This window comes from Rhodnius prolixus, unplaced genomic scaffold, assembly GCF_049639745.1.
Source record: "Rhodnius prolixus isolate KJV_2025 unplaced genomic scaffold, Rpr scaffold_13, whole genome shotgun sequence".
NCBI lineage: Eukaryota > Metazoa > Arthropoda > Insecta > Hemiptera > Reduviidae > Rhodnius > Rhodnius prolixus.
Genome location: NW_027411583.1, coordinates 10,290,949 through 10,309,116, shown reverse-complemented (window position 1 = coordinate 10,309,116; position 18,168 = coordinate 10,290,949). Strand labels below are relative to the sequence as shown.

Sequence of the window (18,168 nt, the reverse complement as noted above, 5' to 3'; positions counted from 1 at the left end):
CACAATTTTCTCAATTCCCATCGTTCAACCGGAAGTAATAAATTATACAAAACTATTTAACAACACACAGACGCATAAAAAGATTTCTCCACGTTAATTTGATTATCCTGGGCCGAAATTACCATTATTAAATTGTGGTGCACAAATTAAGCGATCAGTAAATCTCAAGGAGACAGACAAACGGACAGGCAGACAGACAGACAGAGAGCGAGAGTGAGAGAGGAGAGAGAGAGATGCAATTAGTTGGGAAAGTTGACCAGAGGGGAAAAACTAAGTGAAAGCGCAAATAAATATCGATGTTAACACCCAGATTGCAATGTCATTTCACTTCCACAACTCAGGAGACAACCCAATCGATTCATTTCCTCTAGTGACACTTTTCCCAAATCTAGATTAGTAAAATTTTCTTCTAACTCTTGTTTTCCGATGCTGATTTTAATGCGGGCATAAAATATAGGATATGGATTTTTTTTTTTTTTTTGGAGAGAGGGAAGTTTAACCGGTTCGCCAAAACGGCCCTTAATCGAACTTTTCCTGGAAATAGATGCACCAAATAAAAGCTATACATCTATATAGACTTAACAAAAACTTACCAGTTTTAATAGTTAAGTATAATGGTTGATTAAACGCCAAAAGGTGCAGAAATCAGTAAGTACCTAACATTTCATTCATACTTCTAGTATCATATTTTTTAGAATCAATTAGATGTCACAGACCCTTATGCTGGCCTTTTATCTAAGCGTTGTAGAAATATTAGTAATAATATTTTTAGAGAGGGCCTAACCTGCGTGGGGCAAACTCCTCTCCTGGAAATACACAGCGACGAGACCTCTAAAAATGCAAATCTAAATCACTTTTTGAACCAAAGAACACTTCTCATTGAAGAAAATAGGTTCTCGAAATGATAATTTTAAATGATTGCAAAACTTAGGCGTAAGAGCAGAACGTTGCTTTAATGTTACGTTGGGGAGCCCTAAACCTTTCACCGTTCAAAATTCCATCACAATCGGGTCAAGTTTTACTGAGTTATTAGTAATAATAATTTTGGAGGGGGCCTTACATAAAGGGGGCTAACTCCTCTCCCATTCGATGTACAGCGTCGAGACCCCCTAAAGGGCATATCTACATAAAATTCCGAATCGAATGACACCTCATTCATGAAAATCGGTTCAGGCGTTTAGGCGCTACGCTGTTTACAAAAAAAGGTAACAACAACAAGAACAAGACCAATTTTTGAAAAAGCCGTTTTAGCCTATTTTCAGCAACGTATTTCTCGAAATCTATTAGATCTGGGTTGTTGCAAAAAAAATTATAGTTATAAAAGAGGATTTTCCCTACATTATAAAGAAAATTTGGGAATTTTATCTTTTATAGAAAAAGAGAAAAAAATTGTCAAAGTTGGGTGTTTTTCAACGTTACGCTTTTTCGTGCAGTTTTTGACGATCAACCCTTACACAACTGTCCTACCGGAAACAGTTTTAATTATACGTAGATCACCAAGTTTATAGAAAATTGTAAGCGCCATTTGCGTGAAAATCTACACACACAAAAGAAAATAAATAAATAAAATTAAGCAACACAGAAAACGATATTTCTGTGGTTGACATTTTTCCTTTTTTGACCAAAACGTGAATGTCACACGACTGGTTAACATCTAAACAATGTAACCTGGTTAACATCTAAACAAATTTGAAATTTGAACTTTATACGATAATTTTTTTTTTTAATTTTCTCCCCTTAGAAGTTGGCTGAGAGATTGAAAAAGAAAAACAAAAAGTGGAAAAACGTGGGAAAATAGAAATAAAAATTGGCAAAGTAAATCCTGTGAAACCGGTTGCCTTAAAGGTCGGGATACTTAAGAAGCCCGGACCTATACTTAAGGAGTAGTTAGGAGGAGTGCAGGGTGCAGTTGACAACTTGACTCGCACACACATGTGCGCATTGTTTACCTTTACAATTAGATCGCCGTCCCTGAAATATTGCACCTGAACTGAAAATGCCAAGGTCTAGGGCGGACTCGTACTCCTCGGGGGGGGGTTTCTTCACTTTCGTTTTGCGTACATCTAACTGGTCAATGAACCTGACTGGGGGGGTGTGGTGACTGTAGTATGTAACTATAAAATTTGCTCGAAAACCGGAAGTAATATGATGTCGTTAAGAATTAATTACGTCGTGTGCAGTAGTTGGCAAGGTTTTTTTGTTTCCTGAACAATACAAAACAAGTTGATAATCTAGTACGATCGCAATCGCTTTGCAATTACATTTTCTTTGAAACATGGACTTTTTATACTTACATATATACAGGGTGATCCATTTAAAACGCACCAATCGCTAATAACTTTTTAGAAAAGCGGAATTTCGAAAAAAACCCACGAAGTAAACTATATATATATTTTTTTTTGGTATAGTTTTCAAATTTTCCACCCCCCCCCCCCAATGCTGTATCTTCATTTTTGGCGGAGTTACGGCCAAAAACCTGATTGGGGTTTCATAAGGACCACTGGTTTTGACTATGATTATGAAAACTACATAAAAAACTGTGAAAAATGACGTTGACCCTGTTTCGATATCCCTAATATTTGCCGAGATATTTAAGATCAAAGTTACAATTTTATCTATTCGTGAACGGATTTCAATATTAATTTTCCACCAGAAATACACGTTTTGGGAGGTCCTCTGACTGTAAAAAAAATGTTATTTGTGACGCAAAGAACAAAAATAATAATAATTGAACATTTTAAAACATGTAGTATAGTGTAATGGTTGTGGGTGAATCAGGATAAATTTGTTTTATTGTCAAATAAAAGCAACCATCACATCATTTTAATGCACCCAGTATGCGAGACTTCTTGACCTATGATTACGGTAAGAACATCTTGCCGGGGAGGAGCGAGTGTTTGACTAGTGGTCAAGAGCGTGGCTTCGTAAGTGGAAGATACCCATTTCGAATCCCGCGTATGTAGTCATTCTTATTACTTAAAAAAACCATAATGCTTTTTTAAATAAAATGTAGTCGTATGCGGGATTCGAACTGGGTATCTTCCACTTACAAAACCACGCTCTTGACCACTAGACCAACACTTTGCTAAAGATATTCTTACCGTAATCATAGACCAAGAAGTCTTGCATACTGGGTATATTAAAATGATGTGATGGTTGCTTTTATTTGATGATTAAACAAATTTATCCCTGATTCACCCAAAACCATTACATGACACTACATGTTTTAAAACCTTAAATTATTATTATTATTGTTCTTTGAGTCTCAAATAACATTTTTTGCAGTCAGAGGACCTCCCAAAACGTGGAAAATTAATATTGAAAACCGTTTACGAATAGATAAAATGGTAACTTTGATCTTAAATATCTCAACTAATATTAGGGATATTGATACGGGGTCAACGTCATTTTTCACAGTTTTTTTAATGTAGTTTTCATAATCATTGTCAAAACCAGTGGTCCATTATGGAACCCCGATCAGGTTTTGGGCCGTAACTCCGCCAAAAATGAAGATACAGCATCGGGGGTGGAAAATTTGAAAACTAGACCAAAAAAAAAACATATAGTTTACTTCGTGGGTTTTTTTTTCGAAATTCCGCTTTCCTAAAAAGTTATCAGCGATTGGTGCGTTTTAAATGGATCACCCTGTATATAATATAAAGAAATTTGATCACAAAATTTTATTGACCGCTCCTCAAAATTCCTAAGGGATATTCTGTGAACAACGTTCGAAAATCAACCCATAATTATTTATTTATTGTTAAATTTAAGGCACATCATTGGTGCCCAGTGCACCTTTACTGACGATACTGTCCATCACCGGGCAGTGAACTGTAAACAAAGCTTCTAGGTGAAGAGAACTCTAAGAAGCCGGAAGACTCCGCGTGGGAAATCCAGCTCGCTAACCACTGAACTTAATAAGCTTTTCCGATATTTAAACTTTACTAAATACTCATACTGAGGGTATGTATCTCTCGTTTGTTATTCTGTGAAAAATCTTCGCTTTGGAGGTTAATTTGGATGGAGCAGGAGACCAGGTTTCATCTAAAAATGACATTTGCGTAATACCTAACGGTGTCTTACACTTACGTAATATTTGTAACGAATTGGATATGTTGGAAAATTCGAAGAAAATTTGAGGCATCAATCTCATGGATTACGCCAACATAGAATATTTTGCTCGCAGCTAACAATGGGAGCCATAACGACTTCCGGCTAAGTTTAGCCCACTAATACAAACACACACACACAGAACACGTGCCAAACTTTTTCCATTATTTTTGTATACCATTTTAGCATTGTCCCTATAATTGATGTTAAAAAATGGTGACGTAAACGGTATAATTTGTTAAAAAACATTATCAAACCAATTTGTCTTTCTGCAACCTTCCATACAGTCGCGTCTGTATGGGTACAGTATAACTTATCTTCTGTTCTCTTTAGCGCCAAACTTTAGGCTTTGCATGTCGTAGCATGCACGTTTATTGTACATATTTCTGGCCAGTTTGCCTTTTTAAGCCTAAAAAGAAAAAGGCAATTAGATATTTTTCATTTTGGCTTAATTTTAGTAAAATACTCGCAGTTGCAGGAACATCTTAACCCGCATCTCAAAATACCTAATTTCTTAAAAAATCTTTTGCTTTATACTGTAAGTTCAGAGAAAATTGAAGGAGACATTCACCCCCCCCCCAACCACGTCCAAATCATAAAGCAGAAAATTCCTTCACACTAAAGCGGACAACTTCCTGTGTTTTTTTTTTTTTTTTAATGATTTAAGGCGCGTCAACATCCATGGTTATTGGCGCCCGGAGCTTTTTTTCAGTGCACTGCCGGCCTCCGGACAGTGTTCTCTCGTTACAGACAACACTGTCCATCACCGAACAGTGAGCTGTAAGAAGCTCCTAGGAAGAGAAAATCTAAAGGTCAGCTGCTGGATTCGAACCCGGGACCTCCGCGTGGGAGTCCAGCATGCTAACCTCATAGCTAATCCCTTCCCTCACTTCCTGTTGTCGGATTTTCATCCGAAAAACTCCGAATTAATACCCCCTCTCTCTCTCTCTCTGCTGTGAACATTTTTAACACGATTGCAAAGCTTCCGGCTTATGAACAGCAAGTGAAAGTAATTATTTGAGTGAAATCAATCGATTTCAAAAAAAAAACACGATAGCTAGGCTACACTTGGTCAAAGTTCGACCAATTCATTCATAGATCACAGATACAGGGTGTACACGGAGGAGAAGTCGAAAATTCGGGAGGTGATTCAGCAGCTCAAATGCAACAAAAAATATTCTCCTTCACTTTGGCCCGATTCTCAATAGTGTCCAAGATATTTGCATTTTTAACTTTTCCGTCGATATTCGCGTTTTTCACCATAAAAACGGCCGTAACTTTTTTATTTTTTATCCTACAACAAATCTGCTTATTCCAAACGAAAGAGTATTAAATTTCCTATAAATATGCTTGGTGCAGAGCCTCAAAACGATTCTTATAACAATGAAATTTTTACTTGAATGTCTAAAAATTTCGTTCTCGATGATTTTTGTTAAAATTTTCAACTGCATTTTTCCAATGATTAATGAATCAAGGAGTCACCCAATCTCACAGAAAAAGTTGCGCATTTATTGAGCTTCAAGACCATATGGATTTTTTTTTGTTTTTAATAAAACCCTACCCCGAACTGAGGGGTGTAAGTGCAGAAAACTGGGATTTTGCGTAACCGACTTTTTCACTACTAATTTACTCAAATATCAATTTTTACCATTTTAGTAACCATTTTAGTTTAGAACAATTAGTAATTTATAAAACGGAAGTAAAAACTAAAGTAGCAATAAAACACAGAAGTGAAAAAGTACAATAGGAAGGTGCCTAGCCAAAATTGCTACAAAAATTGTTCGAACTATTCAAACCAGGAAGTGGGAAAGAATTGTGGCAAATTTTTAGTTTCTTGACTACAATTGTTCGTGCAACATATTTTAACGACATAATGGAGGTTTCTTTCATCAAACTTAATTAATAATAATTCAAAACTAATCAATTTTTGCAGAAGGAACAAAAAGGAAATAATCATTTTATTTTTGAATTATAATTAGTTGACTTTTACGGAAAAAACCTCCATTATGTCATTAAAATAAGTTGCAGAAACAATTGTAGTCAACTACTGCGTTTTATTGCTACTTTATTTTTTACTCCCGTTTTATTAAATAATAATTGTTAAAAACTAAAATGGTTACTTTTCTTTTTGTTCCTTCTCCAAAAAATTGACATTTGAGTAAATTAGTAGTGAGAAGTCAGTTACGCAAAATCCCAGATTTCTACATTTACACCCCTCTGTTAAAAACCCCCCAAAAAAATCCATATGATCTTGAAGCTCAATAAATGCGCAACTTTTTCTGAGAAATTATGTGACTCCTTGGTTCATTAATCATTGAAAAAATGCAGTTGAAAATTTTAACAAAAATCATCGAGAACGAATTTTTTAGACATTCAAGTAAAAATGTCATTGTTATAAGAAACGTTTTGAGACTCTGTACTGAGCAAATTTATAGGAAATTTAATGCTCTTTCGTTTGGAATAAGCAGATTTGTTGTAGAATAAAAGACAAACAAGTTACGGCCGTTTTTATGGTGAAAAAAAAACGCGAATATCGACCAGAAAAGTTAAAAATGCAAATATCTTGGACACTATTGAGAATCGGGCCAAAGTGAAGAGAATACTTTTTGTTGCATTTGAGCTGCTGAATCACCTCCCGATGTTTCGCGACCTCTCCTCTGTATACACCCTGTATATATGTATAGCTGACAATGACTATCGTGTAGCCCGCCATAGCAAAACCACTTCCTGTAATAATCTGTAATAAGTCCATTGTGGGTGACACATGCCCCCCTCACTCGCAGTAATCACGTAGCTTGATATCTCGTATTGTTGTTTACAATGGAATCAATCATTAATTCGCCCAATTTTTTCTCGATCGATCACTCGGTCGATTTTCAGTTACTAATATTCTTGCAATATTTTTAACTTACAGATTTTTCTTAAACGGAATTTAGAACATGTTTTTTTTCTCGGTAAGGGGACACATTGCGATTGAGTAAAATATTCTTCAAAATCAAAATGACCGTATCATATGTTTTAGTTTAGAACAGACTGAAGACAGAGGGTCCATAACTCTTCCGGGGGAAGTCTTGATTAAATGAACTTCCGTTTTTTGTCACAGCCACTAGTGCCAAGCGCAGTTTCCTTTTGAATTCATTTTTTTTTTTCTCTTTCTCACCTATATTGGAGAATGAAAATTTAATGCCCCAAAAACCGGGGACCAAAAAAATCACTGCGAACCATAACACCATTATACACAAGCTTTCCGGTTGTTGAAATGACTTAAATTTGTTAGGGGGGGTGGAGGGGTTCTAGGGAGTTACTTGAGCAGTATTTCTTCATCCACTCCTTAGGGGAGGCGTAAAAATATCAGGGAATCAATCCTGCTTCTATTCCTTAATGTGACGTAGGAACTTCATTTTCAATTATCTTCGTTGATAAATTGCGGTTCATTATTTTCAGTGACTGATTCATAGTTTCAATAGGATGGAAAAATAATTGCCATTTCAGTCGTGATACATTTATTCTGCCGAGCTTTCGACCTATAGGGACTAGGTCCATCTTCAGGGCTAGTTTACAATGTACTGTTTTACATCATTAGAGAGTTGGTGTGTCTACTGTCTTGTCCATGAACAGACAAGACAGAAGACACACCAACCCTGTAATGTAAAAATATTACTTTGTAAACTAGCCCTGAAGATGGACCTAGTCCCTATAGGTCGAAAGCTCAGCAGAATAAATGTATGACGACTGAAAACTGGCATTTATTTTTCCCATCCTATTCGTTGATAAAGCAGGACTTGTCCCTCACAGGCCCTAAAAAATACACGTGTCTTCACTTGTTTTATGCACTTAAACCGGAATTAACCCAAACCTCACTTTCTGTCGAACTAATAAACGCTTAAATTCAGTTTCCGGTACAGAATTCGTGTTTCTCTTTCATTCATTTCCACGCCACAATAAAACCAAAATAAAAAAAAATCATTATAAATCTCAATTACTTTCATTTTTGGACAAATTGTTAATCTTGTTATACGTTAAATGTTGCGTAAAAGAAAGAAATTAAATTAAAAACAGGCAAAAAAGAAAAGAAATACACTCGGTCATTTTGAGAACTTAAGAACATATAAAATTTACAAAAACGTTCACCAGATTGTGCTAATGGTCCGAGAAAACTTTTTAAACTTTCTGAAACGTTAGATCCCTGAAGTGATTTTAATTATATGAGAATGACTCAAATAAGTCATTAACCCCCGATGGAACCAAACTTAATATGAAGTTTAAAACTTCTCAGCGATTTTTAACTTCCGCTTACGCTAGTAAGTGTTTTCACCGGAAGTATTTTGAGGACCACAGAGTTTGAAAAAGTGATTTTTACAAAGAAGTGTGTGTGTGTGTGTGTGTGTGTGTGTGTGTGTGTGTGTATATATATATATATATATACATACTACGTAACTAAAAAGGAAGTAAAATCTCAGTTAGATCAAATTTGATATTTAGCTCACAACAGAAAATTTTTTCTTTCTTTAGTTACTGATTGATACCTAAATACACTTAGAAAAAGAGAGAGAAGGGATTAGGGAGGAAGTGAAATCATTAGTAGAAAGCAAGGGAAGGGATTAGCTATGCGGTTAGCGTATTGGATTCCCACGCGGAGATTTCGGATTCGAATCCAGCTGCTGACCCTTAGATTTTTCTCTTCCTAGAAGCTTCTTACAGCTTACTGTCCAGGTGATGGACAGTGTTGTCTGTAACGAGAGAACATTGTCCGGAGGCCGGCAGTGCACTGAAAAAAGCTCCGGGCGCCAATAACCTTAGATGTTGACGCGCCCTAAATAATTAAAAAAAAAAAAAAATTGTAGAAAGACCATCTTTTAGACATAGGATCCACGAAAACAGATATTTCTGGCGAAAAATACGCACGATTACAATACTTCTCTTACAGCACTACGATTCGAGCGGGAATCTCCTACAAATACGCTCTACGTGAAAATACGCAGCATATTATTGGAACAATATGGTTATGGTGTAAATCGGGCCAAAGTGTACCACTTAACGAAATAATTTTTCTCATTGTTTTCAGAATTCCCCCCCCCCCAGAAAAAAGCTCAGGAAGTGGGGTGCGGCGGAAAGCTTTTCCCTAAAATGCCTAAACTCTTCATCCTTCCATCTAAAGGGCTGACGACTTTACGCCATCGAAATTATTCCGGATTTTGTGATCTGTTTAGGACGAACGCCTCTTAGAATTTTGTTTATTGATTACGAACACAACGATGAATCAATTTTCGGTCCGGAATCTTCGATTAAAGGTAGTTCTGAGAGTGGGAGGGGTCAGATTCCTTCTAAACTCGTTTAAATTATTATTAAAACGTTGGAAGTTTTAAGAAAATTAAAGGATTAGATGTTTCAAAGTCGTGTGAGGCTTCAAATCATAGTTTTTGGAACATCCGGTTTCTTAAGCCCCCACTGTATACAGTAAATCACAAAAATAAATTTATTCAGGGTTCATCAAAATCAGAATATCCGGTACAAAGTTGATATAGAAAATCTAGCACGATCTGCCTCTTTTTCCACTTCAGTAACAGAAAGAAATGCAGTAGAAGAAGCAGAATAAATAAATAAATAGATAATATATAAAAGAAAACTTACCAGCACTAATCAGTAATATGTAGAATGGCACCAATAATCTCGGCATTTCCGTTTATAAAAAAAAAAGGGAATTTATTAGTTTATGAAAGGGAACGCGTTGGAAAAGTTAATGTGCGGTATAAGTGGACTCGCAAAGAGTATATAGCAGGCAGACATCGGCCGCAAGTACCCTCCTCCACGATATCGCCTCCACGACAATAGGCTCTGGAGGGGAGATCGCCAACCTTACCGCCATCCTAGTTATCTACCTACCACTTCTAGCTTTTCATTATCTTCCTATAACTAACTTGTTAATTCCCACCTCCACAACTCTTATAAATCCTTAAAAGTTTTAATCCCGGTTAAAGAAAAATAAAATTGGGAGTCTTTTTATTTTTTTTATACAAAAAAATAAAAAGAATAGAGAAGGGATTATTCAGTGGTTAGTGCACTGGATTTCTGAGCGGAGATCCTGGCTTCCAATTCAGTTGGTGGCCCTTATAATCTGCTTAGTTTGCAACAGAGGATACTACAAGCTTTTGGTCCAAATTGGTCAACTCAACCAGAAGTTAGAACTGGATAGAGTTTTTTATTTTTTAAGATTTCCACGCAAACAGTTTCAGCGATTTCCTGTAAACTGTGTGTAGTGATTACAAACAAATTAATCTAGAACTTCCACTGGGAACATTGTCCCGGCATAGGATAGATTCCTTTTACAGTGGAATCTAAAATAGAAAAATTAAAGTAATGCCTATTTTTTCAGGCCGGCTTTACATCCAACTACCAAATTAGGTGTCGTGGACGGAGGCCATATAAATTTCTCATATTAACTATTAAATAAAATCCAAGGGCTAGACTAGTACCACAATACATCTTAACTTTGCGGGTCTAGCCTATAACCGCCTAACATACTTTACTATAAATTTCTCATATTAACTATTAAATAAAATCCAAGGGCTAGACTAGTACCACAATACATCTTAGCTTTGCGGGTCTAGCCTATAACCGCCTAACATACTTTACTATAAATTTCTCATATTAACCATTAAATAAAATCCAAGGGCTAGACTAGTACCGCAATACATCTTAGCTTCGCAGGTCTCGCCTCTAACCGCTCGGTGAAATCTTAGAGTACTTATTATACGGAGTTATTAGTTGGGAGTTTCAAGTGACTTTGAGAATGATTTCAAGAGTAAAGATAGTTATAAATCGCACTCAGGCGTCCAGCGAACAAATCGAAAATCTACACAATCTAAAATTACCTTCTCTTACTAAATAGTTTTAAAAAGAGAAAGTTAAAATCCCAAAAATGGCATTAAATTAGGGAAATAATAGCACACAAGTTGCGATTTATCTAAGGGAGGAAGGAAGTATTATTATTCCGGATATACATACATGTGTATGTTTGTAAATCTGATAGGTGCGACCGTGCACATTAAGGGCAAACATTTCCACAATAAAATATGTCCTCCCACACTAGGAAGAACATAAATACATCATTGTAAAACTGCAATTGAAAAATATTAAAATTAAAAAACCACGGAAATATAATGAGATTTCAATTTTATTGCAAAAGAAAAGTGGTTAAGAGGATTGCCTTCAAAATGGGCGCGCGACAAGTTCCCACACAAGGTTCCCCACAAATCCTGCTTTTTCCTCGCTCTTTAGCAAAAATATTTTCTAATTTTTATTTTGTAAATCTGCATATAGGATTTTTTTTTTTTTTTTAATGACATTTTCATCTGAGATTTTGATTCAAACGTTGTTTACAAAATTTCAACTATTTCAAAATGTATCAACAATTATTGTTTTCACTGACGACAACACCTGTGTTAACACAGTCATTGTAAACAATTACTAATTCTGAACAGTACTGGCGAGATTATTATTATTAGGGAACGGATTCGTATGTATTTACATATTTTTTTCTAGGCAATTTACAGACGTTTTTCAACTAGAAGTATTCATACTGACACTTTTTAAGCCGTTTGAGTCTACTTTTATTTCACATATTTCCACATATTTGAATGTTATCGCATATTTATACATATTTGATTAAAATAAATAAATATTTCTACATATTTAATCAAAATATGTACATATTTTTTCATATTTTTCATTTTGGGCATATTTTCATAATTGGGAGGTGGTTGACAGGAACTGTGAACCACAGACTGTAAGGCTGTGAATCACAGTGGGTACAATGGTTATTGTAATTTACATAGAATGCTGCTAAACAGTGACGGGCACTTGTTAGTTCTTTGAAGTTGTCTGACGTTGTTTGTTCTTTCAGCTCGTTCGTTGAAGTGTCCAATTCATTTCGTTCGGTCATTTAGTGTATTCTTTTTTGGGTGAAATGCCACGAACATCGGCCTCAAACAAACAACTGGTTGCTAAATATCTTCGCAAGTTTCCAGCAGAACTTTTTCCTGGGAGTAAGGGAGATCTGATCAGATCAAAACTGGTAGAAGTACTGAGTAAGAACAAAGGGTGGGAGACCATCTGCCAGATTTCTGATATTATCAGTGGAACAGAAGTCACCTCAGAACATAGTGTACCCTTTACAACCAACGAGATAACTTCTTTCAGCAAGGCACCTATAACATCTGTACAGATGTTGAACGATCTTTTAGTCGTTACAAGTCCATCTTACGCCCAGATTGTCGTCACTTTACGTTCCAACATTTGAAATTTCATGTGGTTGCAAACAATTTCGAAGAGAGAAGTTTTCAAAATTGAAAATTTAACACATATTTTTATAAATAGTAAAAATGTTCTTTGTTGTATAAATCTTTATAACTTGTATAAATAAATTATTTTGTTCCTAATAAATTATTATAAATTGTAAAAATGTTCTTTTCTTGTATAAATAATTATAACTTGCCCCCCCCCCCAAAAAAATCCATTTTCATAAAAAAAAATGTCCATTTTACTTAAATATTCCAGAAAATATTTTAAGAAAATCACATATTTTCCACATAATTGACGAAAATAAATGCATATTTTAATTAAATATTTGGCATTTTTAAATACATAAAAATCCGTTCCTTAATTATTATTATACTACTTTATAAATACTCAATTATTTAACAAAAATAAAAGAAAAAGGGTAAAAAATATAGCGTAAACATGACGATGATATTGACTTTCCCAAAATTCTAACCAAAAACTTCTCGAATTTGCTTCAAATTCTGATCGATGAGCCATTTATCACTTCAGAAGAAAGTGTGCAGATCTTATATGCAGTAATTGCACTTTAGATATCCGCTTCTATTGAAAAAACCCTTAATCGATTTTTTGTTTCTTGGAAAATTGTGTTTAATACGTCATATGCAACCCTCGTGTTAGACTCAAACGAACTGGACCGAATCACAGATACAGAATGTTAAAGAAACTATTAAAGAAACGCACCAAACTCACTTTAAAAAATAAGCAAAAACTATACAACTAGCTCCAATATGAACTTATAGACGTGGAACTATACAGGGCAGCAAAATGCTCAAATCGCAATCAATCCTATCAATCCAAAAGTTTGGATCTCAAACCTCACCATCCATACTGACTTGAAACTTCCTTTTGTTTCTGTCAAAACCAAATTTGTTACCTGAAATTTGTTTATTCTTAACTACCCCTCAATTCAAATCAACTTATTCAAGCTCCATCAATCTCACATCTTTCCACCTAACACTCCTAGAAGTTTGAGGCGCCGCTATCAAGGGAGTCAGTACGAGGGTCGTTTGAAAAGTCCGTGCAAAGTCAGAGAGATAGCACCAATGGAGCGTATCGAGGTTATGTTTAGTTAGTAGCATCTTTTGGAAGAACACACACCAAGTTTCAGCCAGATCGGTCTATTTCTTTGTGTTTGGCATTCATTTGAATCGAGGAAGTCGAGTGATTTTCAAAAAATGGACGAAAAAGAATTTCGTGTGTTGATTAAACACTACTTTATGAAAGGCAAAACGCCTCAGGAGACTAAAGAGAAGACTAAAGAGGGAGTGGCCATATGGGCACAAGTGACGCTGAACGTTCTGGACGCCCTGTTGAGGTTACTACTCCAGAAATCATTGATAAAATCCATGATATGGTGATGGATGACAGAAGAGTGAAGGTGCGTGAGATTGCTAGTGCTGTGGGCATCTCGAATGAACGGGTACATAATATTTTGCATCAACATTTGGACATGACAAAGCTATCCGCAAGATGGGTGCTGCGATTGCTCACGCTTGACCAAAAACGAAATCGTGTGAAATGTTGCAAGGACGGTTTGCAGCTGTTCCAGAAGAATCCGCAGGACTTTAAGCGTCGTTTCGTCACTGTGGATGAAACATGGATACATCACTACACTCCTGAGACCAAAGAACAATCTAAACAATGGGTTACCAATGGGGAATCTGCGCCAAAAAAGGCGAAGACCGTTCCTTCGGCCGGAAAGATTATGGGATTCGCAAGGAATAAGCCTCATCGACTATCTGGAAAAGGGTAAAACTATTACAGGTGCATATTATTCATCGTTATTGGACCGTTTGAAAACCGAGCTGCAAGAAAAACGCCCACGATTGGCCCACAAAAAAGTCCTTTTCCATCACGACAACGCACCAGCTCACACCTCAGCAGTTGTGGTCGCAAAATTAATGGAAATAGGGTTCCAACTCGTTTCACATCCCCCCTATTCTCCAGACTTGGCTCCCTCGGACTATTATTTGTTCCCCAATATGAAGAAATGGCTGGCGGGAAAAAGATTTTATTCAAACGAGGTGATTGCAGAAACGAATGGCTATTTTTCAGACTTGGACAAATCCTATTATTCGGAAGGGATCAACAAACTAGAGCAGCGTTGGACGAAGTGTATAAGCCTAAAAGGAGACTATGTTGAAAAATAAAAAAGGTTTACCCCAAAAAATTAAGTAGTTTTTATTTTTGCACGGACTTTTCAAACGACCCTCGTAGTACTGTCTAGCGCCTTAAGGGCCTATTACGGATGTCATCACTGGATGGCCACCGTTCAAGAAACCAAGACAGTGTATGTGCGCTGGCGCCAATTTACTAACTGTACAGCTGTATTATAAAATTAATAAAAAGAAAATAAATACATTATAGTTGTGCAAATAGTGCACTAGTTAAAAAAAAAAGAAATTGTCGAAGCCACATTAAAAACGAAACTTGAAAACAAAAAATTTCCCCAGTAATGTGGCGTTTCAGGTGGACCGATTTTGATCATAACCTTATCGTGCCACGATTTTCATTTATCGTAGTATTCAAGAGAAATATCAAATTTAACCTTCTGCGATTTTTCTTTCTTTAGTTATGATTGATGGAGAGATCATAGTTAGAAAGAGAGAGGAGGGATGAGAGATTGATGAGCTTCTACGGAGCAAGAGACTATTAAACGAATATTTTATTTGAAAGTTAATCTGCCTGGTTTTGAAGGATAAGAGAAAGTAGAAATTCACAGGAAATAAGAAAAAGTAACAAAAAAAAAAGAAGCAAGATATATTTGCAATACGTTTACTTCCGGTTAACTAATTAAGCGTGACATAGTAGGTCTCAGGTTCCATTTTCACACAGCTGACGAAGGTCTTTAAAACTGTGTTCCGATTTAAGTGCATTTACTTATTATTCAAGGGCAACCGCATATTCACTTCCTTTCTAAAACTAAATCAGATTGGACCCTAAATAAATTTGAAAATTAATTTACTTTTTTTTTTGTTTAATGTCAATTATTATTATTATTTATTAACCCAATTTAAAAAGGAAATCTGGTTGAGAATGCTTAACGAGGCTGGTGGTGAACACGACTAACATTCTTTTACTGCAATTCCAAAGTTATACTTTTTTTTTCTAATCATTTTCTTCTACTTCGAATTTCCAAACTAATATAATTTTGTACAACCATAAATACTGACAAAAATTTCTATAATAGTACAATAAACTCAGTCGTTGTTCGGTTTCTATCATCGTCCCGCTGGGGTATCTGAATTCTTTGGCAGCCATGAATTGGTAAAGCAAGAAATCTACTAGCTATATTTGGTCTTGTGTTGTTTGTACATAAAATTGTCCAGTTAGTACCATATTTATACTAAAAAAATTGTTTTAATGAAAATTAATTGGGTTCAATATAACATATCTTTCCATGCATGGTTTCTTTAACCGATAGTCAGGCGTAGGATGCGAGATATGGATGTTCAAAAAAGAAAACTGAATATTCATAGAAACCAAGTTTAAAAACAATAAATGGACTAGTACAAAAAAAAAAAAGAAGAGATTCATGGGACCAGAAAGATTCTGCATTTCAGAAATCCTAACTAGATTTACCCCAATAAAAGAAAACTCAGATTTAAAGCACACTACACGAATTTAAAATTCTAAACGTCAATCATTTTTCAAATTAACTTCTTTATTTATTTATTGTAGAACTTAAGAATTACGTTTAAATAGGATTGCAACATATCACTTCTTAAAAATTGCAAGATTACAATTACTTTAATTTCCTTCATTAATCTGCAATTAGTTTTTAAGTACTTACAAATCTAAGTACAGATTATTTTGATATCTTAAACCTTAAGAAAGTACTAAAACAGAATAACTTACATAACCAAACTTTTCAGATCCAGCATTTAATCACTAATAGCATATTTCTTCTGAATTTGAATCATTTTAACCACTCAAAAACAACAGTTTAGAGGCATTCACTGATTTGCAGAATTAATTTTCAAGAATGATTTGTTTTTTTAACAAAATAAATCGAATAATCAAACGAACCTACACACAATTTTATAGCAATGATATAACCTATTTTGGATGTTGGATAAGGATATATTAGTTTAGTTCACTTTATGGCCAATAGATGTCTACACTTACCACAATGACATTTACTACTTTTCCTAGCTCGATCTATATTCTTATTTCCTAATTTGTATCTTAATTTTAAGACTAGCAATTTGAAATTTTAATAGAATAAATAGAGGGAAGAATGTAAATGGCTGATTTGCTAGCTCAAGAGGCCAAAAACAAAGAGAAAAATAAATAAATAAAGGGAGCCGCGAGTGTTTGTGTAAAAATGATTTTTAATCAGTCGTAAAAAAAACTATCTTCGTAAACTGTGATTTGGTGGTTCTTTTATAAAAATGGCAATCACTGAAAAATTCCTTAAATGGTTTTCAATTCCTTATCAGCCCTACAATTATCTCCATAACTCGTTCATCTCAACATGAGATGTACAACCTCCTCAGTCACTTATTATTTCTTTTACGATGGCAACTTCCTATGTTTGCATCATTTAGACAGATCATTTTTAAAAAGCCACTTTTTGGGACTCAAGGAACTCAAAACTGATATTTCCAGAAGAAAACTCGAACCATAAATCGTGATCACGTACTTTCCATACCTAGTAAGAGATATGTAAATAATTTATCAAAGAGCAAATAAATCAACTGAGGATTGACTAACACGAACTGTGATAATGATAATTTATTTTTCCCTGTCATTTTTTCTTATATTTTTTATAAACTTTGGTTTTTTCCTGTTTCAAATGACATTATGTTAACATTAGAGATTTTATGGAAATATCCAGTAATATTACTTCGAAAAATAAATACAACTTAATTAATAAAAACGTGAATGCTGGTAAAGTATGTTCAATTCAATCCGCAATATTTTCTAACTGGCTTATGTAGATACACTAAATTGTATAAAAAAAAAGTAAAGTCAAGTAATTGCCTATTTTTTCAGGAGGGCTTTACCAATTAGGTGTCGTGGACGGAGGCGACTAACATACATACTTTACTGTAAATTTCTCATATTAACCATTAAATAAAATCCAAGGCCTCTAGTCCGGGAATCTAACCCAATACCACAATGCATATTAGCTTTGCAAGTCTTGCCTCTTAACCGCTCGGCTACCGTGGCGCCTTGACTAAATTGTATAAAGTAACAGGTGTAAATTAAAATTATCTCTCATTAACCTCAAAAATCTCATACATAACTGACGAATCTAAAGCTAAATATAGAAAATTCTCTGACTCTCTTCCATTCTGTAAAAATCCTCTTGCCTCCAAAACGATTCCAGATCGTCCTCCATGACTATTGAAACGCTGTTAGCCTCGTGACCAGCTTCAGTAATGTAAGAAACTCCAGTGAGAGTGTTGCCGGTGGGCAGCTTCTCTCCTCAAGCTGATCCAGTCATGTAGTCTTCTTTTATCATATTCACTAATTACATTTTATTGGTTTGTGAATAACAAATAATTTTTTTTAAAAAAAAAAATCTCTCATTAAAAAGATCATAATTAAATTAGTTTAGTTCGTCGATTTTAATATAACATTCTCCATTTACAATATTTATGATTACTAAAACAATGTTAACCTTAACTTAACATCGAAATTTTTTTGTGTGATTGGACTTCTGTAACCAATCATTACGCTTGTAGAGATGTTCCAGGATGTTGACTCGCT

General features: G+C 35.0%; 1 protein-coding gene across 2 annotated transcripts in view; it reads right to left on the bottom strand.

Annotated features, from left to right (window-relative positions):
* Window positions 1–9,910, bottom strand: part of LOC141447734 (carbonic anhydrase 1-like) — a 48,309-nt gene extending 38,399 nt beyond the window's left edge. Inside the window, exon 1 of one of the 2 annotated variants that reach the window (XR_012454546.1) lies at window positions 9,742–9,910. The gene's annotated coding sequence lies outside the window, so the exon portion shown is untranslated. The remainder of the gene's footprint in view (window positions 1–9,741) is intronic. The other variant, XR_012454545.1, reaches the window with a different exon arrangement.
* Between the last annotated feature and the right edge of the window lie 8,258 nt (window positions 9,911–18,168).